The sequence below is a fragment of the Falco punctatus genome (genome assembly GCF_963210335.1).
Source record: "Falco punctatus genome assembly, chromosome: 1".
Lineage (NCBI taxonomy): Eukaryota > Metazoa > Chordata > Aves > Falconiformes > Falconidae > Falco > Falco punctatus.
Window position 1 is genome coordinate 9,037,964 of NC_137580.1, and position 25,696 is coordinate 9,063,659.

Consider the following 25,696-nt stretch of genomic DNA (forward strand, 5'->3'; position numbering starts at 1 on the left):
TAATTAATTGGGACAGGTACAAGAGTCATAGCTGTTTCCATGAGAGTTTCAAGCTAAATTACATTTTTGATTGTGTTACTTCAGCAGCAAATCTCCTTATTCAGTTAGGTATTACATGTTGTGTTATCACTTTCAGAAAAGAAAAAACTGCATCCAGTATTATTATGGCTCTCTATCACAGGGGTTTGTATGAATCCACTATGTAGTTTCTATTTGAATATTCCCCCACAAAAAAAAAAAAGGCACCATACACCACAACTCAGTAGTGCCCACTATGTAAAGTATTATGGTAACTGTTACTCCTTTTAATAAATAGTTTGCTCAACTATACTCCTCTAAGTACTGCACAAATAAATATATACTTTTTTTTTTTTTTAATCCTTACAACAGGACTATCTATCTATGTTAGTTTAGAAGTAAGAATTCTGCTGAAATGAGAAGAAAGAAGATTGGGTTACAAGTCCTGTTCTGAAAGAGCCAAATGTGTATATAGGGAAAATGTGTTAAAAAGCTAAACTTTATATTAAAGTAAGCAGTATCAGTACATTTACCATAAAAATATACTCCTAAATCCATTCTTGGTGAATGGTTACAGACTGAAAAAGATCCATATCAAGTTAATGAACTCCACTCTGCTGACTTACAGAAAAGAATATAAAATAGAAGAATCTACATATATTATTTCCAACTGCTTATTAGATAGACTTATCTATAATATATATATTAGCCACAAATTACATTAAAATAACATTTACAGAACTGCAAAGGAAAAGTTTCACAACTTAGAAAACAGGGCGGAATCATCAAGGTTGCCTGCGTAACCTCAACTCACCCCTTCTGCTTCGACCCTATTGTGTGATCTTCAGTTCAATCATCTCATGACAGCAGCTGTGGGAAGCCAACGCAGAGAAGCAGTGCAAGGAAGCTGGGAGAAACTGAGCCAGGGCAGACTGCTGACATTCACCCGCAAGCAGGTACAAGCACGATGCCATAGCACAGTCCTGAAACAAGCAGAAAATACTGCTGCTTCATTAAATCCCAGACCCAACAATCCACAATAGGAATTTGCGGTTTGTAATTCCCAAAGTACAATATAATTATGTTCAATCTAATCTGCTTAACGTCATATACGGTTCATTGCCACAGTCTAGGTTGACTAAAAACCAAAACTCCCAGAACTGTGGCAATAAATCAGTGTCTAAAAGGTAGGGGGCTTAGAAACACAAAGCAGAGGCTTCAAAGAGTTGAGCAATTCCTTTTGAGGAGCACAGCCACCAATCTGCTGAGAGGAAAAGCTAACTGCTTAGCTAACTGCTAAGGGACTGGGCAACAGGGCCTTAAATTAGCAAGAAAGTATAAGGTGTTCAGCGAGGAGACAGGAAGAAACAGAAAGAAAAGCAGCTAGTATACAAGAAAATCAGCAAGAAAGATGTACCAATAGAAAGAAGAATAGAGGGCACCAAACCGGGATTTAGCAGGCAGGTAATTTAGGGTGTTACTAGAGAACAGCAAGGGAGATAAAAGCAAAACTGAGCTAAACGAAATAAAAAGTAGTACACACTAGGCCATATGATATCTCCCTTCCAGTCAACTGAGATGTTCTGTTTGGGAAAGTAACACAAAAACCCAGAAAAAAATCTTACTGTGTGATAAAAATAAGTAATTGAAATGTCAGTGGAGAAAAGTATGGCTCATGGCACAGACAAAGAGGAGTGACTGCTACATGCTGCTCAGGAAGCATCCCTGACCCCAAGGTAGCCATGGAAGTAGGAAGGAAAATTATTTTCTTACATCTCTGGGTGAAAATAAAAGCAGACAAAGAAAGTCAGTTTTCCATGAAGATTACCAGCAAAACATATATGAGGTGAAGTCCTAAAGTAGAGAGCACATACTGAAATTGGTTGAAGAATCATTAAAAGCTATACTAACCAGGATAGAGAAATTATCTTTGAAATAGAAATACACTGTAGAATCAATTATTCTCACATTCCTTCAGCAGGTATGTTTCCTATACATGGTGCAGGTAAAGTCAGGATCCTAGAAAAGAGATTCATAAAGCAAACTGTGATAAAGAAGGATCTCATGAGAAGACTCAATAGGAAAACTCAAGAAAAAATGCTTTTAAAGGCTCTCCATTTACAGATATCTCTCACTAGTGACCAGGACAATGTCAGCCTAGTCATGCTTTACAGCTAGAATTAAAATCTAAGATGCTTCTTTTTTTTTTTCTCTCCATTTTTTAAAATTATTTTTAAGCACCAGAATTACAAGAAAAGGAGGAAGTCTCTTTTCACTTGTATCACTCTCACCTCATGTTTGCCGAGCAGGTGCCCATCTTCTGTGAGTGCCCTGCAGAGAGGGGTGAAGCACATCAGAGAACCAACAGGAATCCTAAATCACTTTCTTCTGGGGGAGTTTCTCCTCTGTGAGACAGGGGAAACAGTGTTTCTGACTAATTTAATAATAGATGTTCACCTGTAGATGATAAAACTGCTTTAAAAGAAAGCTTTCTGAGAATCCAATATAGTGATTAAAACCCAAAAGTAAGAACAAAAGCCCTGAGCTGAGGGAATCTTTAGCTTTTTCTTGACCTGGAGGTGTAAGGAATTCAAACCAGGCAGGATCTCCAGTTAACTCAGTCAGGTTGCTTTCTGGGTTTTGAACTGCCACTCTGATTCCCTACATAGGAAATGTAGACACGTAGCTCTGAGGTTTGGAGGATTCCTTTCTGGAGACTAGATAGTGAAAATCATCCATTCCAGCGCTTACTTCTTAAATATCAAAATTCTGTGGTTTTCTAAGTCTATCCCAGCTGCGGCTTCAGCTGCAGATGATTTCCCTAAGACAGGCGTGCATTCAGTGAAAGTCTCAAGGTATTGCAGAAGCTTCGGAGGACAAGAACCAAAACCTAAAAAATCTTTCTTCAAAGACATAGAATATGTAAATCCACCAAACTTCCCACTGAAATTACTGGAATTAAGTAAGGCAGCTTCTACACAACGTGAATAAAATAGAACAGACTATTTCAGTTGGCAGGGTCCTACAGCAATCATCCAGTCCAGCTGCCTGACCGGTGCAGGGCTGGCCGCAAGTTGCAGCATGTTGTTAAGGGCCACGTCCAAATGCCTCTTCAATACTTGTAGGCCCGGGGCACAGACCACCTCCCTAGGGAGCCTGTTCCAGTGCTTGACCACCCTCTCAGTAAAACAAATGCTTCCTAATGTCTGGTCTACACCTCCACTGGTGCGGCTTTGAACCGTTCCCACAATCTTATCACTGGATAATGGTGAGGAGATCAGCCCCTCACTCTCCAATTCCCCTCCTCAGGAAGCTGCAGAGAACAAGGAGGCCGCCCCTCATCCTCCTTCTCTCCAAACCAGAAAATCCCAGAGTCCTCAGCCACTCCTCATAGGACATGCCTTCCAGCCTTTTCTCCAGCCCTTGTTGCTCTCCTCTGGACGTATTCAAGGACCTCCACATCCTTCTTAACACTGCGGAGCCCAGAACAGCACACTGTTCAAGGCGAGGCCGCACCAACTCTGAATACAGCAGGGTAATCACTTCTTTTGACCGGCTAGTCATGCTATGTTTGATGCCCCCCAGGGTGTGGGTTGCCCTCTCGGCTGCCAGGGCACACTGCTGACTGATGCTGAGCCTGCTGTCAACCAGCACCCCCCAGGTCCTGTCCTGCAGGGCTGCTCTCCAGCCATTCCTCTCCCAATTTATACTTGTGCCTGGTATTACTCCATCCTAGGTGCAGAATCTGGCATTTCAACTTGTTAAATTTCATCCTATTACTCATAGCCCCATGCTCCAATCTATCTAGATCCCTCTAACAGGCCTCCTGTCCCTCAAAAGAGTCAACAGCACCTCCCAGTTTGGTATCATCAGCAAACTTGCTAATAGTGCATTCAACTTCTGCATCCAAATTGTTGATAAACACATTGAACAGAACTGGCCCTAAAATTGAACCCCTAGAAATATCACTGGTGGCTGGTTGCCAGCCAGGTGTAGCCCCATTCACTACAACCCCCTGAGCATTGCCCTTCAGCCAGTTCATCCAGAGTGCCACGAACCTGCTCATCCCACAATCGGACAACTTGTCCAGAAGGATGCTGTGAGGGACATCTCAAAAACCTTACTAAAATCCAGAAAAACTACATCCACTGCCTTCCCTTCATTCACTAGGTGGGAGCTGTTGCACAGCACCATTGGTAAGGAACTGTTGGAGTGATCAGAACAGGGCAACTGCAGCACACATTGCTGAGAAACAGCAACTGATTTGATGACTTTTTTTGACATCTTTTAATGTGCTCCTCAGCCAACAAATTCTTTATCTTATATATAACCACAGAGATTTCCTGAAGACCATCTTACGAAAAATACATTCTAAGAAAAAAAAAAATCTTTAAGTAGAGAGTGGTTGTATCAAAAATACCCTCAATAGCTATCAAAACACTGCTGACATGGATCAGCAGATCAAATAACATAGCAAACTGAATGCCTGCTTCCAAACCAGAAAGGCACTTTGACCAATTGACTGATTGCAAGTTTACCATACGTTTCCAGGAAGATTTTTATTTCAAGAGAAAACATTGCAAGAAAAGGAGATAAGCATATCAGGGACTATTTTTGGAAGCACATGTTATCTTAAAGGCTATTTTTTTACATTGCATCTATAAGATATCAGAGTCAATCAGCTTAAAAAAACAAGTGTTTGATACTTCCAAGTTCTAACAAGAATCTGTGTCATTGCAACATTTTTTATGTTTGAATGAAGAGATATCCAGAAAGAGGGGTCTTCTTGCAGAAATAAGAAGTTAATTTTTGTTTTCTTTCCCCCTTACTGGCTAAGTTTTTGAAGTTTTACTCAATTTAGAAGCTGAGGGCCAACACACACTGAATCCACAAAATGTTTTAACAATGCTTTGATGTAGGGGTAGATAATCGCTTTCTCATATCCGTAATTGGTGTAAGAACCAATGCACAGAACTTACAGTTCAAGTATGTTCTGGAGTAGAAAGAAATTCTTTAAATTGATTTGTACAGTCCTGCCACGTGCAAAATCTGTAGGTGAAATTCTAGTTCATAGGCCCACAAAAACCTCCTGATCTCATAAAATCCGCCCTTCCACAAAGGCAAATTTCTCTTGAAGGATCAAATTCTTATTTTGTTTTGTTCCCAAATCTACACAACTTCATACAGCCAGAACATTTCCCACCTAGAAGCATTTCCCAACAGAAATTCATCTTTATTCCTCTGAAAATACATATTTATTCCAGGCTATGAAGCCCTTCTAAAACCATACTGCAGTCTGAGATTTCCTTGACCGTTTGCACTGTACTCACTTTTCTCTGCGATCAGACATGTTCTTCATTTTCAAGTTAATAGCATCAATTAATAGTTTTGCATTACATCTCATTTTTGTGACAAAATTCCGCTTTAAAATGCCCCTGAAAAGTGACCCAATCACAGCCATATGTGAACTCAGGAAATGCTGTGACCTCTGCAGTTCTCCCTTATTGTGACCTCTTTAATTACATATATTAGGAGACACCACTGAGTCAATAGCCATCAATCTCTTTATACCATTCAACTTTTAAAGTCTTATTTCAGAGCACACAAGACACCAGTTCAGAGAGTTCATTTGAACTCCTAGATCAATGACACTTAAATATATTAAATATTTTCAAAAACACAGGGCAGTCTGACATCCGATCAAAATGACCATGAAAAATATTATTGTGTGTTACCTTTTGTATGTGATGTCTGTGTAGGACAACTGACAGACTGTATATATTTTTGATGTATGAACCTCAGAAAACCCATTAATAAAAGATGATCAATAATGTTCTCACTGTTTGGGGGTCACACTCTGATAATATTTCTGATCAAATCAGAAAAAAGAAAAATAGATTATCTGCAGGTTGCTCCTCTGGATACATGGTTCTAACTCAACCAGCATTTTGACCAAAATCCAAGCACTGGCAGACTGTATTTCATCTGTTCCTACTCTATCAGTTCTCCTTATTGCTGCCTATTTCCTTGCATATTTATTAGACTGAGCTTTCTCAAGAACAGACTGTAATAGAGCAGATTATTTACAAAGTGTACTGTTTTTTAAAATCCCTCCTGTGTGGAGAATCACATACCAGAAAACTAGAAATTGGTGAAAATTACCTTATACAAAACAGCCTAATGTTTAGCTAACTGTTCTGGAGCAGCAATGTCTCCAGAAGATCAGCAACTTACCTGGCAAGCTCTAATTTTATTTTGGTTTTCTTTTAGGGAAGGGAGGTGTTGCATCTATATAGAGATTCAATACTTATTTCTTCTTACCAGGCCTGAAGTTCTGCTACTTACTACGTCATGTCTTCCTGAAATTTTTTATGGAACTGCAGAATTCATACTGTTTCTTGAGTTGCAAAACCAAGAAAAAAGAAGAAGAAAAAACTCAGGATTTTCTGGTTTGTTTTGATGGGGTTTTTTTTGCAGAGGAGTTGCCTGTTTAAATTGGGATATATTTCCTGGCTTGTGAAGCTCCAGTATTGATGTGTGGCTTTATAAAAATGGTAGCGACTCAGTTCCCAGAACCCCTCATTGTATTATACCATATATAATTTCCTTAACTAATAATCTATGACCATTTCTTATATGCATAAATATATTATAAGCATATGTAAACGTTGAACTCCACGAGACTTTCTTGTTATGTGTTTTTTCAACAAGATTTCCCATCTAATCTGTTGTATTGCCTTGATTTGGACTGAGAACATGCCTGGTTACAATGAAGAATATTTTGGTTTACACTGCCTTTTTTTATTAGGAAGATATGGCAGAAACAAGTATTCCACCCTTTTCAGTCACTTTTATTTGAAGTTGTTGAGTTTTTCCTCTCCTTTTTGACTACAGCACTATTAATCTAAAGGCTAAGTATACCTGTTAGCATTAGCAAAGTCCAAATTTATGCTTGATATTTTCAAGTGGGAAGTAATAAGAATTATTCTATGCCTACCACAGACTTTAACAGAAGCTGACAACTGTAAAAACACGTCTTACCATAAAGAGCCTAACCCTTATCCTGTAGCTTCTACAAACTCCAGCTGCAGCACAGATTCAAGGAATGCAATGAAATCCTAAAAACACTGAAAACCTTATGGAAGTTCCCTTTACAAGTTGTGCTCAAAGTCACAGCAAGGACACAATTATTCCAGTGTCCATTTTGAAGCAAAAGGCTCATCAATTTTGCCAGGACTTCAGTCCTGGTATCCCATTTGTTATTAGCAAAGGAGGGCTTAAGAATTTCAAAAAAGACATGTAGCATAAGACATCATGTCTGATTCTAATGATTTCACTGCAGTTTGCAGGCAAAATATCTCAGATTTAACTGTAAAGAAATAATTGCTAAAAAAGCATAATTAATGACCAAGATGAAGCTGAACTCACTGGTGACTCTAGCCCTCCAAACTACTGTGCTTATCTTCTAGACTAAAGGCATTTAGTTTCCAAGTAAAAGAAGAGGAGACCTTGGCTATTTTTATATATTTCATTCATGCATACTTGACCTCTTTAGTAACATGTATATTTTTAATGAGCATCTTTTCAAGAACATCAACAATACAAATTTTAAAAATGAGGAAAAAAATTGCTAGAATCCTGTAATGTTACAAACCCTGAAAATACTAGTTTTTACATAGCATTCTTTTCCAGCAAAAACTTGGAGTCTAAAGGAACCCTATTAAGCATTTTGCATTTTTTATGGTGCCCAGGCTGCAAAGAGGAATTTTAATGCCAAATAATAGAAAATGAAGATATGAAGCTTTTTCTACTCACATACTTCATATGTTGAGTCTTTATTTTCAAGCCTAGAGCTTTTATTTAACCCTAAATCTTATAGTAGTTTTTTAACATATCAGGGAGTATAGCTTAAGAAATTCCTTCGGATTAACAATGTAAGTTATAGCTCAACAATATTAGTATAAAATTCATTAAGATTGAACAAAAACTCAAAAAACAATCTTAATCTTGCAGAGACGATATTCATTTCTCTAACACAGAGTTGGATAACTTCATATTAATATCCGCAACTCTTTGCCTTACGTAACTTAATGTGTAACTGTCAATACTATGCAATCACTTGATGCTTGTTAAAAAAAGTTATAGTAGTAGTAGTAGTAAGAAAAGGACTTTCTTCTGGGACATAAACTTTGAACATCCAGCTGTTCCTACCTGTAGATTCAGTTTCAATCTCTTCTTCTAGGAAACAAGAAAAATTTGGATTTTTGATCTCTGATTAGCAGAATTTAGCTCAGTATATATGGGGGTTTGCATATATTTTCAGTCTTTCAAGGAAAGCCATGAAAGAGACGATTTAAGCAAAACTGCTCTGCATTTCACATTGCTTAGGTACAATCAGCTTCCACCTCCCCTCTCTTCCAAGCATGCGTTGGGAGTTGCATGGTATATTACTTGTATAATTATTTCATGTCATAAAAATAGTAATGTCAAATTTTTAAAAGTCAATTGATAAAAATGCTCTTTTTCCTTTAATCCTTATTTCTTTCAAAACAGTTCTGCAAACTAAATACTTGATATCAGTTTCCTCTGCAGAGAAATTTCATAAGAAGCTGTTGGGTGATCTTTTTAACACTGAACAAATATTATGGCCTTTTTTAAAGATTCAGTTCACTTATGCATTGAGTCCACTGCAGCTTAATTTATCCTTAGATAATATAAGTCTATATTTTGTAAATAGGAAACAGGCAGTAAAGTGCCTTGATGGAAAAATTTAGGACAAATGCAGACTGAGTCAAATCCTTCTCTATCCCAGAGTCGAGAGCTAGCAATTCTTCCTTCTTATATTATCCTACATGCACTCTGTGAAAACAAAAGAGCATGGAGGTCCTATCTCACCAGGTAAAACCACAGTACTTTTGCCCACAGGCAGATTTCAGACATACTTTCTAGCTAGCTATCCACCTGTAAAACTACTTCACAGGCTCAAATTCCGTTCTCCGGTGAGCGAAAGGACATGTGACCCTGAAATATTAACGTACGTTGAGAAATATTTCAGTGCTCACTAGGAAGTCACGCACAAACTCCATTCATGGTGAATATAGGTGTTTGCAAGAGTGGTAACAAAGGGGCTGTTGTCACTCAGCTGTTCATCCCTGCTCCGTGGTTCTGCTCTTGACCTCTAAGATGGAACTCAGTGACTGGCGGTGGTCCTAGTATGTTCCCATGCAAAACAAACAGGTTTAGACAAGTGATTGTCTTTTCGGACCACTATTGCATCATCCAGCTGCTCTGGACACAGCTTGGCTGTACCACAATGACTGAAGTAGACAACTTGTGGATCTATAAAGCTTTTTTATAACTGTAATAGGTGGCAATGAGAACCATGAGATAGATGACTTGCTCATCTCTTAACAAAAGACTTATGTTCTCAGCCACAACCATGAGCAATATATTTTGAGTGATTTGTTAGAAGCATAAAGATTACAGCACCTGACTAATTAAAACAAGAAGTACAACCCTGAAAGTGGTCCAATAGTCTCCATTAACATATATCCAGCATACAACTGCAAGTAGCCACAGGGATCGTGAGGCCAGCCAAAACAAGCACATAAAGACAGAGCCATGTGCAGGAAAAGGAAAACATTTCCCACCTCTGCACAGCTTGCACCGGAGTGCAAGCATCTTTATGAGCCAAGCATAAAAGCACCACTCTGATCAAGGGGTGCAGCACAGAAGACCTCCCTAAACAGCACTATTAGCATCTTGTTACCCAGTTCTTCTCCCATCAGAGGGCAAAGTACCACGAGGTGCTGATAGCTTGTATTGTTTATCTACCTATCATCAAGTTTGGTTTCACTTCATAACGAGCTTGTTCATGAATTGCATTATTACAATATATCCATACGAGGTACTACTACAAAGGTATTATCTCCCTGATATGACTCAGAATGCTTAAGTAGATAATTTCTTCACGACAGAACCTCACCTACCCTAACGCAGAGGTTACCCTCACAAACCATGGCATGCCAAATCCTGCTGTTAACTGTATTAACTGGCCACAGATCATGCTACACTGCAACAGGAACTGCGAACATCTTTACAGTCAGTTATGTTTCAGTTAAAGGACACAGAAACAGTAGCTAGCAGATGAAAACATGTGAAACAGCTATATCAATCCATATGTCGCAAAGTTCAAGTCACACAGAACAATTATTATTTTACCAAAATTGTCAAATTGCCTTAAATTCTGTCACCTAAAATTTGTCTTATCACAGGCTTACCTGCATAAGAAATGACTGTTCAGATGTTCCTTAAGTTGCATGGACCTGCAACTCACCTTTAAATATTCAGCACAGGTGTCTATCAATAGAGGTTCATAAAACTCAGGCCTAAAATAGCAATGCTGATAAGCCTTAAAAAACATAATAATTTTTTTGATCATGTTTGCCTTTCCAAACAAAGTCTGTGAAGGCATATGTTTGTTCTTTATAAATAATTTAGAAGACTGAAGCACCAGGAAGAAGAAATACTTTTGAAGTCAGAAAAATCACCTTGGGGGGGTTAAAAAACAACTGGGACAACTGACCATAAGAGGAATGTGTCTGACTTCTGCAGCAGTGAAGTTCCTAGATGGGACTGAATAATAATCAGAGGATCTTTGATCTGTTTCTGAAAAGGACAGGGCGATACAGCTGTCTGAGACAGCAGAACAGAGAGCTTGATGATCCCCTGCAGTTCTGTGCAGCTGGTGTTAACATAAACCAACAAAAATAAAAACCATTACACAGAGTACTCTTTTAAAAGTACCACAAGTAAAGTATCAAGTAAAGCAAATTGTTCACGAGTTTACACAAACTATTGTACAAAGATGTAGTTCAAGTACTGTACAATTCAGGATGAGCTAGCACTTTGCTTATGAAATCTCCGTGCTCTGCTTTAGAACAAAAACCTACAGCACATTTTATGTCAGACATGGAAAACTTTTTTTTTTTTTTTTTCCTTTTCCACTGCTTGAAACACTGGCCCTCACTTTTTGGGGGATATGTGGGTACTGTATTTTCCACGCTTTAGTCTGATTTACATTCAAATCACCAAGTAACTACCCTTCAGGTAAAATTTCGTCATCGGCTGTCATTCATGAAGAAGTATCTTCATCTGCTAGGAAATATCAAATTCATACACCTGACATCCAGTAAGGTTGCTTGATGTGTCTGCCATGTTGATTCCTCTTTTGACACCAATTACATCATCTCAGTGTTCTACGTATTAGTTGCAAGCAGCAGGTCCCTTGGAAACTAGCTGAAAGGAATGTTAATTTATTTAGTTGGGTCTTTTCACAGTGCATTACTCATGGGTGTTGTAGAGGGTGTGATGCTTAAAAATACATATATCTGTATGTATGTATCAAGTGCTGACTAATCTTTAACACTTTTTCAGCCCAAAGTTTATGCCAACAGTTAACTGGGATAACAATCATGTGCTCAGACACATCTTCTTAAATATATTACATTTGTCAGCAAAATCTAAGGAAGTAACAAAGTACCTAAAAGTCGTCATGTTCCCTTTCATTGGTTTCTAAATACTGTCTACAACTGAATTTTCTGCTATGCATTCCCTTCTCTCCTTCTGCTTCTCAGTCTCTGGAAATAAATTATGGAAAACCTAGTTTCTGAACTGCAAATTCCTTTCTTTTGAACTTCTCCAATTCATCCATGAGCCATGTGAATGCTCAGTTGGACACTAAATATCAGCCTACATATAGGGAACTCCTCACATTAAGTAAAAGGTTGCTTAAAGTCAACAAGGTGTGGTTCAGATACCTCTTGGAATAACAAAGGTTCAGCTTATTTAAGTGAAATGTGGACTTTTTTGGATGGCTGGAAATAGTGAATCAGCATTGCAGAATTAGTCACTGATGCCTACCTTGGAAAGCACAATTCTTGTTCCTCCAGAGAATTCATGGCTTGTTGTGCATGAGAGTCAGTCTCATTGAAGAGTGATCTCATTTTGAGGCATTTTTTGAAAATAGTACTCACAATATTTGCAATAATCTTCAGAAAAGTCCCTGCTTAATTGAGTTCTCTCATATCTGGGCCCACCAGCCCCCATTAGGTAATATTTTAAAGCAGTGATGTATTGAAGAAAAGGTTCACTAAGTCATTTCCTTGGTAACATAATTTCTAATGAATCCTTTCATATAATCATGCATATCTTTATAAATATATCCTGAGCAATAAACCATGATTTAAATTAAGTAAAATACACTCTTAAGGTTGATTTAATCTCTTTTACTGAATAACCATTAAAATGAAAATTCTCTCACAGGATGCTCAAGTCAAAATGAAGAACATGGTAATAAACATTGGGTAATAAAAATAAATTAAAAATCAAAGCTTTATGATGTATTTTCCTATCAAAATGGAAGTGTCAAATTGAAAACAATAATGATGCTCTTCCACAGTTAGAGTTCGAACAGAACATCTCAGAATTTGATTTACAATTACTGGCATCTTGAAAATGAGCCATCATTTTACATTTTAAACTGCTACCACTCAATCCATCAAGTATTAAAATCTTGATGTTGATTAATGGCATTCTCTCACACTGTTTCTCTCGATGAGGCTTGACAGAAACCAAAGCAATATTATTTAGTATGAAACTAGCACGCTATAAGGTTGCACACCTTCTCCATGCCCAGTTCAGTCACTGCCACCATGTTCATAAGCAGTGGGTACTTGATGGTTTGAGAAATTTTAGTAATTTCACCAGGATACAAGTATACGACACATACTTCAGTGGCTTTCAGCGTTACATTGGCGTGGGTCTCCAAGCACCTGGTGCAAGCGGGCTGAACACAAACACCGACTGCAAGAAGCAGCTTTCCACCTGCAGTGCTCCTGCCCAACAAGCTGCAGTGCCTGAGCAATGCCATTTGGCTTGCCTATGGAAACGTCCTCATCAATAAAGGGCTCAGGGACTACTAAGACTCATTGGAGGTTGTGCCCCCTTCTGCAAGATGAAGTTGTAAGGCCCAGTAGCATACCAGCTGATCTAAGGGATTTCCCTAGTGGCATCACAGCTTTATTCCTACTGCTCAGTTTGTCTTAGGTTCTGAGCTACTCCATCCAAACTGCTCTTATGATGGCTGATAATAATCCTGCATACTTTTTGTTTGCACTGATGTTCAGTCCTACTTGCTCCCTTTTTATCCCTTTATCATCCCTTTTTGTGAACAAACTTTATGGAAAGGCAGAAAAAGCAAATTAGGCTCATCCAATTTCACTCATTCTGTTGCAGCGCCTCCATCTGGATTTGTAGAACAGCAATGAGAAACCAGAGAGGACAGAATAAGGAGATGCTAACAATTGTACCTGTTACATCAGTTCAGACTACAAGTAATGCAGATTCCTTTAATTTGCAGGAAAATAGTTAACAGTAAACACCCTTTTTTACTGCTCTTTCTTTTAAATGTGGCTATGACTGAGAACATTTGCACGTTGTGCATTTCAAAGAAAATCCAGTGTAGTAACTAAACTTATACTTGTGTGATAACCAAGACTAAAAACTTTCTTCTATTAAAATCTTAATGAATCTTTAGTGCGTAAGAGCAACTAGGCATAGATGCTCCAATTTAAATGGTAAAAATTAAAAAAAAAAAAAAAAAAATAAAAAGAAAAAGAAAAAAGCATTTATAAATACCACCATAGTTGAAAGCTATTTTATAACTTTAATGCTTAATGTCTTGGTGCAATTCTCTCCTTAGAAATACACAGTTATTTAAACTGGACCAAATGCATGATTTTTGCTATATGTAATATTATGTAAAAACAAGCTTGAAATAGAGAATTTAATTTAAGATTTTTATTTTAATAAATCTTTTTAAATGCATTCAACAATAGGTATGCCATTCCATCCTAAGTATTATTTGCTCATTTGAAGAGCTTTCCCAGGCTATAAGAAATAATTAAAGCACAGAACCAAATTACAGTAAATATTAGCCAAGCTCTTATACAATCTGAAAAATTGATTTTGTGTTATATTGTGAATGGATCAACTAGTGTAAACCAAACAATGAAACAGTCTACTAATAGCCTGGAAAAAAGCGCCTTTTTTTTTTTTTTTTTTTTTTTCAGACTGCTCCTAATCCTCAAGGAGCTTGGACATCAAATTCAGTGGACAGGTGATGAGATCTTTAGCACTTTGAAAATGGTTCTTGTAAAAACTTCTTCAAAAGAACAACGCAGTTTTTAAAATTGTTATATGGAATAGCTGTGACTAAACATGCAAGAAAATATCTTCAGAGTTTCTATCAGCTACCCTTTTGTTTGAAGTGACAGGACCTATCATAAAGCAGAAAAATTTTGCTTCTCCAGCATAACAGACACACCAGCAACGTGTTCTCACATTTTCTTTCTTACCGTTATTACCTTTTCACATATAATTGGTTTCACACCTTTTTGAGGAGTCTAAGCTGAAAGCCATTTGTTTTCTCCGTAACACACCCAACCCTGCACCATCACAAAAACTTTAAAAATATTCCAGCATTTTCACGTTCACTTTATTAATATATTCCACATCCCCAACTACTACCACACTTCTTTACCTCTGTAGCAAGTTTTTCCTTTGACATGATGCTTCCTATCAAAGACCATCCTTTATACTGTTTCTAGGTACAAGACAGAACTCCAGTATTGTCATATACCATTTCCCTCCTCTAATCACCATTTCTTAATCTTTTTGAAAGCAACTAAAAGGAAAATGTTAATTGCCAAAAGAAAGTATAATTTCCACACATATATTACACAGACTGCACATTGGTCTTTGGCCTAATTCCTTTCAGAAAACAAGAAACTTCACAGGAAAAGTGGTGAAGAGGGAAGAGGGATAAGAGGAAAAGCAGAGGAGGAACCTAACAGAAAAAACAGTCTTTATTTCTAATAATCCATAGTACAAGAATGCAATAAAATAAAAAAAAGGTGAGGAGAGAAATCAGAAAGTAGTTTCTGAGATTAGATAAAAATGGAAAGAAAACACAGGAAACAAAATCCTCCAAAAAGAACAAATATGCAAGCAGAGCTGCACGGGAGAAGAGACAATCCCCCGGAAGATGATGGCAGTTCAGGGAGGACAGAGCAACACGAGGCAGCGTGTTTACCTCAGCAAGGAACCAAAACACTCTGGTGAAGTGTTGGTCATAGCCTCAAACCCAAGTGAGATAGCCTCACCAGAGGACAAAAACCCCCAAGCTCCAACAGTATCTAGTACTAAGCTTACCCTTTATTCAGAGCATATATAGATGTACCATTAGGGTTAAACCCATTAGTAGGATAATATCTGATATCAGCAGTAATGCATGCAGTATCAGATACCATGCATGTTCAGGATATACACGGTATTGCTATCATTCATGATATAGCATATACTCATTACTTATATATATTATTAATGTATATACAGCCCTCAGGAGATCAATTGACATCAGATTTCTTTAATGCCTGCCTTATTTGGAGTCTAATTAAACAGAAAAATCTTCAACGTAATTTAGTAAACTTCAGACGGGGATAGTACTATTGTTTGGTACTCAATAGTAGATGGGCATGCCACATGCTCCACCTGAAGAGGGAAGGCACAAGCACTACTAAAGACCCTGGCCAACAGAGCTGGGAGGAGACACGCAGAGCGGGCAAGTCAGGAAGCAAAGAAGATAGCTACTTTCCTGCAGTTCCTCATCCCTGCAACCAACACCAGTCCCCTCCGTCCAAAATACAGTAATCAAATTGATGCCGGTATTCCCTAAATGTATGTCCCCGTGTGCATACAGAAACTCACAGCGCTGGGTGCAGGATGATGCTGTTGCACTGCGAGTCCCAGAACAAGACAGTCAGCTAGCTGCCAGCCGTGAAGCAAGGGAGAAAAGGCGAGTCCAACATGAAGAACACAGGACCCACCTTCATGCTCAATCACTGTCAATATAAACAAGAGCGAGGCAGCTGATTACCCCCTCCAAGGGAGCAGAAAGCAGCAAGGAACGTGACAAAACCACAAGACACAAGGAAGAAAAGCCAAGGCTGTCAAAGATATGACAGAGCCTACGACTGGACAGAGAAAGCTCCACAGCAATTACGAGCCAAAACAAAATAAATAAATAAATAAAGATCTGAATGGTAACAATGGGAAAGCCCAGAAGAAAACAGAAGGAAGGTGCTGGCCAAAGAACACAAGTATCCAGATCACACTGCAGAAACACGTACAATTTAGTCAGTCTTGCTTAACTATATTTTATTGATTAACTTGCTAATCTGAGAAGTTGCGTGTCAGTGTTTAAAAAACATATAGACAACCCCCTTCACAACATGCTTTAACTTTTGGTCAGACCTGAAGTGGTCAAGCAGCTGGACTAGACGATTATTGCAGGTGCCTTCCAACTGAAATATTCTACTCAAAAATCTTAGACTTTGGTAAGAAACACAGTGTAGTTAGTTACCTGTGCTGTCTATCACTCCATTTCCATTTTAGAGTCTGGTGATAATCTAAAAGAGCTTTTTTGCCCTTGTGAGGATGATTCCCTTTATGGAAAACAGTACATGAATCTGAAGCCAGCTGGAGTGGGGGCAAACAGTGGCGGAGCTCCCCCAGCCACTGTCCTTATGCAATGTTGCTTAGAAAATTTTACTGCAGGAGCAAATGGAAAAATCACCTCTGTCATGTCCCTTAGCTGCCATATGGCACACCAGCTTGCAAAGGTAAGTGTTATCATCTGAACAACCTCAGCAGAGAACAAAATCAGGATATGAGCAAGCAAGAAGATGCAGGATTGATTTTTTTCTGTCTGCAAAAGGTGTAAATCTCAGGATTTTCATTTGCAGGTGGACAGCCCAACATATACAAGTGCTTAGTGAATAATTATCCCAGAAGTCCAGATTCATAGTGGGGGTTATCATCTCAGTAACAGCATCCTATTCATGTGGTAACATGGTTTCTCAGAACCTCAGAAGAAACCTCATGGTTTCTGAGAACACTCATTTGATTAGAGATACTCTAAAATTACACAGCCAACAAAGCAAAGGAGACATTTCCAAATGCTTCCAAAATGCAGATGAGACTAAGAACTCCCCAAGCAGCAGCAGGTGCTTTTACACATCAGCATTAAAAAAATCTGAATTAATACTGTCAGTATAGCTGATGAAAGAAAAATATAGTGTTGATGTGAAGCCTTATGACTTTAACTCTGTGAAACTAGCACTCCTTCTCCACTCACACATCCCTCTAAGTCAAAAAAATATTCTCTAAAATGTATACTGATGACACCAGGAACTAAAGCCACCTAATCATCCTTATGTTCTGCTGTCACAAGCTGAAAGAGGTCCTATACAGCATACACATACAGGCATATATTTAAGATATCTATCAAACACTTTATTAAAGTAGAAAATCAAAAATAAATTAAATGCCATTTTCTAATTAAGTAGTGTTTCTGTTTTTCTACCCATTTCTCAATGTTGAGTTCCACGTATTCTTTCCTCTCTAGCATCTCTTTTGTTTCATTGCTCTTGCTAGCTGCTTAATTTCACTGAAAATCAGGATTTTTCCCCTCTTAAGAAAAACAAAACAAAGAAAAATAGCAAGCAACCATTTACCACCCATTACATTTCCTTAAACCTCGTTATTCTTTTCCCTGTGTCAACCATTTTGCCACCAAAATTACTTCCTCTTTTACTCTTCCTTTACAAGTAATAGTCTAAATCTGATGATCTTTTGGAAAACATTACATCTCATAATGGCATGTATGAGCTCATTACTTTATCTCTCCCACTTATATTATCCCATCACAAGAAACACGGTGACTTTTGAACTTCAAAACCTTCGCAGCCCTACAGGAGCTGAGGAGCAGGGGATTTTTGCTTTGTCTTTCTTTGCACTGAATCAGAATAGATTTAGCATCAGCTTGACCTGGAGATTAAATTGAATCATTAGGTAAAATCGAATGCTTGTGGAAAATATGTAAAATAGTGTAGTGATATAATGTAATGGAATCCTTCAAAAGCTCTTCCATACAACTCTGCAGATGTTAAGGAAGTTATTTATTTTGTCTCAGACTTTCATTCTCTTTGTTCTTTATGAAAGCTTCCAGATAAATTCATACAAATTCTAGGGAGACTTTTTTTTTTTAACAAAATCCTTTGTAGCATTGCCAATGACAGTACAGCATACTTAAGGAAAAAAAAAAGGTTCATTTTCTTTCTTTCTGAAATCCATTGATTTCTACAAATTATTCTTTACCTCAGTTAATCTCTATAAAAGTATACCTTCACCATAAATATGTATGTACTTCTATAGATTTCTGAAATACAGCTTTAAAATATTACTAGGAAAAAAGCAAAAAGTATGTTGCATTGTGTGTAAGATACCAATTTACCTGTCTGACCTATGATTAAGTATTTGATGAGTGTCTCATTCCTAGCAGAAAACGTTCTTGGGATATACCACATATGATTTATTTCAGGACAAGAAATCCAAGTTAAAACAATTTTCACATCCCCTAATGACTTGCCATAGTAGAGAATCTTCCTCAGATCACCTGATGGTAGACATAGTTCTCCGATTATTCAGTGGTGGGATATTACTGTATTTATACTGATTTATTAAAAATACTGATGTATTTATTTTTAATTTGCGCAGGCAGTTTTGATAGGGCAATGTACTTTCCACAGCTTTATAATCAACATGAGTTTCGGAGAAGGTGGGGCAGAGATGCCTTACGCAACTTCTTTTCCCCACTAAGTTACTAGCTTTGATTTTGGATGTCTTCAGTGGTGACTTGGAGCTGAGTGAGAGGAAACCACAGCACATTTGCTGCTGTGTTCAGTCCGCCTTCGGTTTTGCTTTCAGGGAACATTTGAGATTCTTCAAGCAGTATTTCCTCTGCATACTTTCAGAACAGCAGCCATACAAAATATCTCTGCATTTTTTACAGTAAGGGTGAGACTAATTCTATTAAACACCATTGCCATAGTTCTGGGTTTAATTTTTTAAGAGTTTCCTTTCCACCAAGCTTTTACTTTCAGTCTTGCCTATTATACTTCATTACAACATCTTCCATCGTCTTTACTTTGGTTTACAATGCCTTCTTCATAAAGCCTTTATGACACCTGTCTTTTGAAAGTTTTCCTGTCTGTCTGAGAATTCCTTTTTCTTTCCCAGATTTCCTTTCTGGGTGCTGCTTTGATGAGCCATCAGCCTACCTTCAGCAAACAACTTGTGTTTAGGTTCTTCCAATCAAGTACCATCTCACCTGTTGCGGTACTTGTCACATCCAGTGGGAAAGCTAAACTCCTCCAGACTTTGACTGAACTTTTTGGTCTGAAATAGGTCATGTAGCATGAAAAAAGACTGTAATATTACTTCCAAACTCTAAGGAACAACATACTGCTTTTTAGAAGGATATTAATTTATCCAGCTGTCAGCAACTGTCCTAAACACATAGGAAGATAGACAAGGAAGATTGTTTACTTAGCTGCATTACATTATTCAACTGAAAGTTATCAATTCTTCCTTAAAGGAGGGCTTCCGTCAGGCTCTGCTCCTTGACAACAGTTCACAGTCTTCTCAAACCAGGAGGGCTGGAAGATGCTTCTTGTCGTAATCACGAGCATCACCAACCTGAACTGCCAGTTCTTGGGAAACTTGTACAAAGTTAGTTTCTGTTCAAATTGCACCAATGAAACTGAAGCATAAGGGACTGGAAAACCTGTTCCTGGTTATGAGGACACATCATTTTAACTAAAAATCTCTTGCTTTTAGTTACATTATTGTCACCTGTGGGTCTTCATGTCTTCAAAGCCAACTGGGTTTTCTGTGAGGCATGAAAAGGTTTTTCCCCTTAACTAAAATAAAGGACAGGTCCTTTGGCTTGAAAGAGAGTGTTAGCTCTCCATGTCCTGATACCAGTCAGAATAAATTGTGCAATTAATTCACTCTTTGAGCTATTAAAGCCCTTCCAGTGAAGTGTGAGTCTTGCATCCTGTTTCCTATCTCCTCCTCTCAGTAAAAAACAACTTGGCTCTTCACCTTAGCACATCTGAGACTCCCCTTCCACAAGGATCTTTTATTCGCCACATCTACTGATATTAAAGAGAAATAGGCAAATACTAGCAAAAACATCCGAAAAAAAAATAATGTTTGTAACAAAGACAAGTAAAAATGGTATAACAAAGCAAGCCTGTTGTATTTACTAGATGCTAAATAACTGGAAATATCTACAAAATAACCATTTTCCAGGTTATGTTTTTGTGTCCTATAGGATATTGCTTAACTGAGGCTGGTATTTTTACAAAGCTTTCTGCCATTTTTAATTGCAGCCACTCTTTCCACGTCTATTTGCATGTTCTAAATCAAACCAAGACCTGAAGGCATATTCAAGAGATCTGTTTCCAGCTGTTTGAAATTACCACTCTGAGCTAAAAAAAAAAAAAAAAAAAAAAAAAAAAAAAAAAAAAATCAATGTTCTATCAACAACCTGTTTTTTAAAAGTAATTTTAGAAAGTAATTTCAGCTGTTAACTTCAGGCTGCCCTCATATTCTTTCCCTATGCCCTCTTCTTTCCTTAACTCCACCACCCATCCTATCTCAAAAGCCGAGAATTAACTGAGACGTTATTGCTTGATTATTGCAATGATTATTAGATTGTTTAGATTTAGCAGTGATTACCTATTGCCTTTGTACAAATAGGACTGGAGTTTGTTTCTTGTCAATGCTTGCTGTCTTTCTGAAAACCTGCATTTCCAACTGTGAAATAACAAATAACTAATCCTCACCCCTTCTGTACCTCCTGTATTTCCCAGAACTTTCAGATGTGAAAATTAAATATCTTAGCTGTGTCTGCAAGCTCTCATCTTATTAAGTCTTTTGATTTTTTTAGTAAATAGTTGTGGAGAGCTGTAGTGTCAAATATAAATATGGAGGGGAGAGGAAGGGAGTAGATAAAGCGTGGAAAAAGATCAGCTAAGGACTAATACTCAATAATCTTCTGTATTTACAGGTAAAATTCAAACCTTCAATAACTACATCAATATAAACCACCTCTGACTAGCTTGAAAAATGTATTGATGTCATTTTTTTCCACATCCTTACCCGGTTTCTCATATTGGTTTGGAGTTGGTAGTCAAAGATGTCTGCTGCAATCGCTGGAGGAATTTCACTACATCACCTGTAAGGACTTCAGCTACTCCATATCCTCCGACATACTGTCCTCACATCCATCTCTCACAACACACACAGGTGCACAAGTGGAAAAATGAACTGCTTTTTCTGTATGTCCAGCATAAACAGACCTCCACTAAGGTAAAGAAACTGTATACATGCTGTCTACCCCTACAGAGCTAGCTGCAGGACTGAAATATGTATCAGTTGAGTGTAAAAATGGTTTTCATCCCATTTAAGATTACAGATTCTAAATACATTTAAAAAAAATAAATCCATGAGACAGTGTTTAGCTGTGAAAGCAGATCCATTTTAACATGTGAAAAACTAGAGTGAGATACTGTATCTAAAGGCAGACAATGATGTGCCTGTACCTACCTTTCAGAAAAACAAGTCCTCTCAGCACCCAGCTTCGAAACGTAACAAATCTTGTGATACTTTGGCTTTAAAACTGCCCAATGATTTTATTTTTTCACTATTTCCTAAGTGTACAACAGCTAGCTGGCAAACTGACTGCTGGACTGAGGGAAAGTCCTTTCATGTGATGATCCTCAAATAGTTAAAATTCTGGGCTAAGGGTCTTGTCCTATCCCTGAATTTACACAAAAAAAAGATGCCCGCATACTATTTTTTAGCTTATTTTAGGTACTTTTATTAGCAGGTAAAACTGCCTACAGAGTAAGCAAGGTCCCTGTAAATTTTCATCATCCCTCATTTTAGCTGTTCCTTACGGTGTCTTTGAAGAATTAGCAGAAACTGCTCTCAGTGAGAGAAACCAGTAGATTGCATAAATAAATTTGTTTTAATTCCAAAGGGCTGAAATTGAGAATAAAACCTGTTTCAACAAATTATTTTTTATGCTGCTAAGATACAACCTCTGCCTGAGTCACCACTGTGAATCCTGTGATGTCCAAGGAGTTAATCAGCTTTCAGCAGTGCTAGAAGCAGCATGTTACAGCCCTGACACTATCAACAAGTGACAGCATTGCCTGATGATGTAATCCTTCTAACTTTGTCTCACATTATATTACATCAGAGCTCCCTGCCTTTGTCACCAGTTGTCGGTACATAAACATCCTCCAACTCCTGTTTTGCATTTTGAATGCAATATTTCTTATTTGACTGCAATAGTTATTAGCATGGTAACTTATCTGAAATCAGTACATATTTTCACATGCATAAAGATCAAGATATAGTATTTACTCATACTTTTAGTGCTGTTTGAGAAAAATGTGTCATTTTTCTTTACCATTTTACTTATTTCACATCTTCTTTCACACTTAAAGTTAAATTTAAATGAAGTCTCAAGAAACATTAACTTAAATACCAAGCATGCAAAAAATCTTCTATGCAGAATTAAAATTCAGAAAAATTATGACTTGAGCAGGACTTGGCGGGAGGGGTGGGGGGGTGGTGTCACAGGGGCTGTTATTTTGATAACTACAGAACATACACAAGGCTCTAAAGATAATAAGGATCACAACAATTCTCTTTCCCCACCACTTCAAAAGTCTGCAAATAAAAACAAGGATAAGATATTTACTGTTAGGAACCTGGAATTCAAATAGACCAGAATAGGCACCAGTAATGTGTCATTTACATTATTTCTTGTGCAGAAGCTACAATTTTGGGTTGTTTTTTAAATGGGAGAAGCCTCCAGGCAGATATTACAAAGAATTCCAAAACCAGAAGTACAATTAGGCCCAGGGCCAACAGCCTGAAGCATGACTTAGTCAAGGGATATCAGATCATAGATCAATATTTCTGATAAAAAGAACAAAGGTAGAATTAAGCAGGCTACATACAGGCAAAGTAGCAATGAATAGCAGTATTTTCCTAGCCTGAGCGTGAAGAGGACAATAAATTGAGAAGCATGACACAATAGTCATGTTGATATAATTGCTATATTCTCCTGGGACAATTTTCCTTTAAAAATCAAGCTAGGGATGTGTTGTGTAATGCCTCTCTATTAACTGTGAACCTTAGTGATTTAATGGCTTCAGACCCTGTAGCTACAGGCCCATATACATAACTTTACCCACGTGGATAGTTTCAAAGATTTCAACAGGATAATGCATACACCAAATACACAGCCAATGTTTATCTGAAAGGAGTAAGTACACTGTAACATGAATAAATAATGCTTAATGAAAGACCGGGTTTGAGACAACTTTATTAAAAAAAAAAATCACTAGGACATTTGTAAGACAAGCATGTCCAAATGTGAATGGGCACGATCCACTGGGGTAACTTCTTTTTGCCTCCAGCGCCTGCTCTGAGGGAAGGGAAGTTGCTGAATCCCCCTCCCCAGGTCCCAGCTATTGAGTGTGAAGGACCATCTGCCACCCAGACAGCATCCTTCACCCACGGCAAGTCCTCTCCCAAGCTACAAGACCACAGCAGCAGGAGGCACTGCGAAGCCAAGAGAATTTTTGAAGGAGGTAAGTTTCTTTTTTTTCCTCTATAGAACCATGACAGTATTCCACATTAAGTGTTGTGGTTATAAGTCTCCTTTGGTTTTGAACTCTTCTTAAGCTGCTATTAGAGTATTATTTCCTTTTTTGACAATTTGCTGGCATCCTGCTAGCATGGGTGAAGTCACAAATAAATTCCCTTCTCAGGACTCACTCTAAACCTGATGGGAAAGTAAACATCTTTGCACAATGTTTTTTTGCTCATGTGTTCCTCTAGTTGCTTTTGCAACACAAGCAGCTTTGCTCAGCAGCAAATCCTATTCAAGCAGTTATTGTGATTGCCTGCACTAACATGAGACACTCATTTAAGAAGATTACAAAATAATGATGAAATTGCAGCATTACAGCATTGTAAATCTCATCAGCAAGGACAGAGAGGAGCTCTCAGAAAGTAACAGATTGCTATTTCAAGTTTCTCTGTTTCCATTATCAGACTCCTCTGAACATAAGGAAACTAAAGAATTTGGTGTTTTAAACTTAATTAAATACTTCAGGGGTACAATGCCTATAGCATAGTTTAGAAGTTCAGTTTCACCCCAGAGTTAACAAATGAATAGCAGGTGATTAGAATACTATTTATTGTACTAGTAAGTTGTCTCAAACATGTATGTTGGCACTTTACATCGCCTTGCGAAAGCTAGCCCACATCAGCTCGTGCATTAGACTTTTTTGCCTATATCAGGTATTTGGATTGGAAGCACTTACGAAGTGTCAGTCTGCTGAAAGACCCAGCCAGGACTTTGAAGGTATATATTATTAGCAAATAATCAGCAAAACAAAGTCATGAACTTACATTAACTTTACTATACCCAGATTGGGGAGGCACCAAAACCATGGGATTTAAGTGTTGGTTCTTACTGCTCAGGCTGAGACAAAACTTGGACTACTGAAATTATCCAATACTCCAGCCCCACCATGAAATCAAACCTGGTGTTCTTGCTGCAGGACACCTCAGTCTCTGTAGATACCTCAAAGTATTTCCCTTTTCTTCCCCCTAATTCTGCACCCGGAAGGGTTTGTGCCTTTCTGTGCTGTCCCGTAGTTGCATGCACTGCTATGAAAATGGGTGAGCTGGCTTCCCCCAGTATAGTGCGGTACATGGTTAAAAAAAAAAATAGAGTAGTAGTTCTCAGCTTGGATGTACTGGCACTATTTACATTTCTAGCATCCTAACAGTGCTGTGGAGTTACTGAGAGTATTCAGTGCTCTCGTTTGTCCCAGACAACTTTTCTGAAGCAGTTTATATAATCAACAGCAACTTATGCCCATATTCACAAGTGGTGCATCCATTCAAGGCTCCTAAAGTCTTATAAAACACATTACCATATGTATAATGCTTTACGTACAGATACTATATACACATTCCTACACAGAAGTGATTTAACACTTTCTGAAAAGGACAAATCTGAGCAAGTGAAATCCTTCTCCTGTTGAGGTCGATAGTAAGTAACCTCAAAAGCCAAGACTGGGACATAATGAGAAAGATTTCCAGACTTTTTTCACTATTAAGCCTAGGTGAGGGGCTTTTTGAGGGTGATATTTCTGCTGAAGCTAGTGGAAAAAAAATAGCAACTGATGACAGAAAGCTATAGTCCACCACCTTTCCCTCTGCACTGGCCCTCAGAACAAGGCAGGTACTCCATGGGCAGGGGTCTGCTAGGAAAACTGTGTGTCAAATGCAGACAGAAAAAAAATGTCTTAAAGTCTAGTTATCCTTTTTCAATTATCATGAATACTCTAGCCATGAATAGAGCTCCATCTGAGTTACTTTCAAGATATCTGTTTAGGTAAGTTATTTTTATATTACACAATTAGCCGAGAGCTCGGTTGCAGCTCTCTTGCAGGTAAGGCAGCTGGCAGGAGCACACAGTCCCTGCACTTCCAGTAGGCTGCAGGTCTCTGCTGCCCCAAGACCCTCCACCCAGGGCCTGCAAAATATACCAATATTATGTTCAACTTACTGAACGTTTTCAGGAAGGTGGTGGCAGAGTGTGAATTTTTCTAGT

The 25,696-nt window shown here is 38.0% G+C and overlaps 1 long non-coding RNA gene across 1 annotated transcript in view; it reads right to left on the reverse strand.

The window, feature by feature from the left end:
- Window positions 1-25,451, reverse strand: part of LOC308068377 — an 81,693-nt gene extending 56,242 nt beyond the window's left edge. Inside the window, exon 1 of the long non-coding RNA XR_013929945.1 lies at window positions 833-25,451. This is a non-coding gene — a long non-coding RNA (uncharacterized lncRNA). The remainder of the gene's footprint in view (window positions 1-832) is intronic.
- Between the last annotated feature and the right edge of the window lie 245 nt (window positions 25,452-25,696).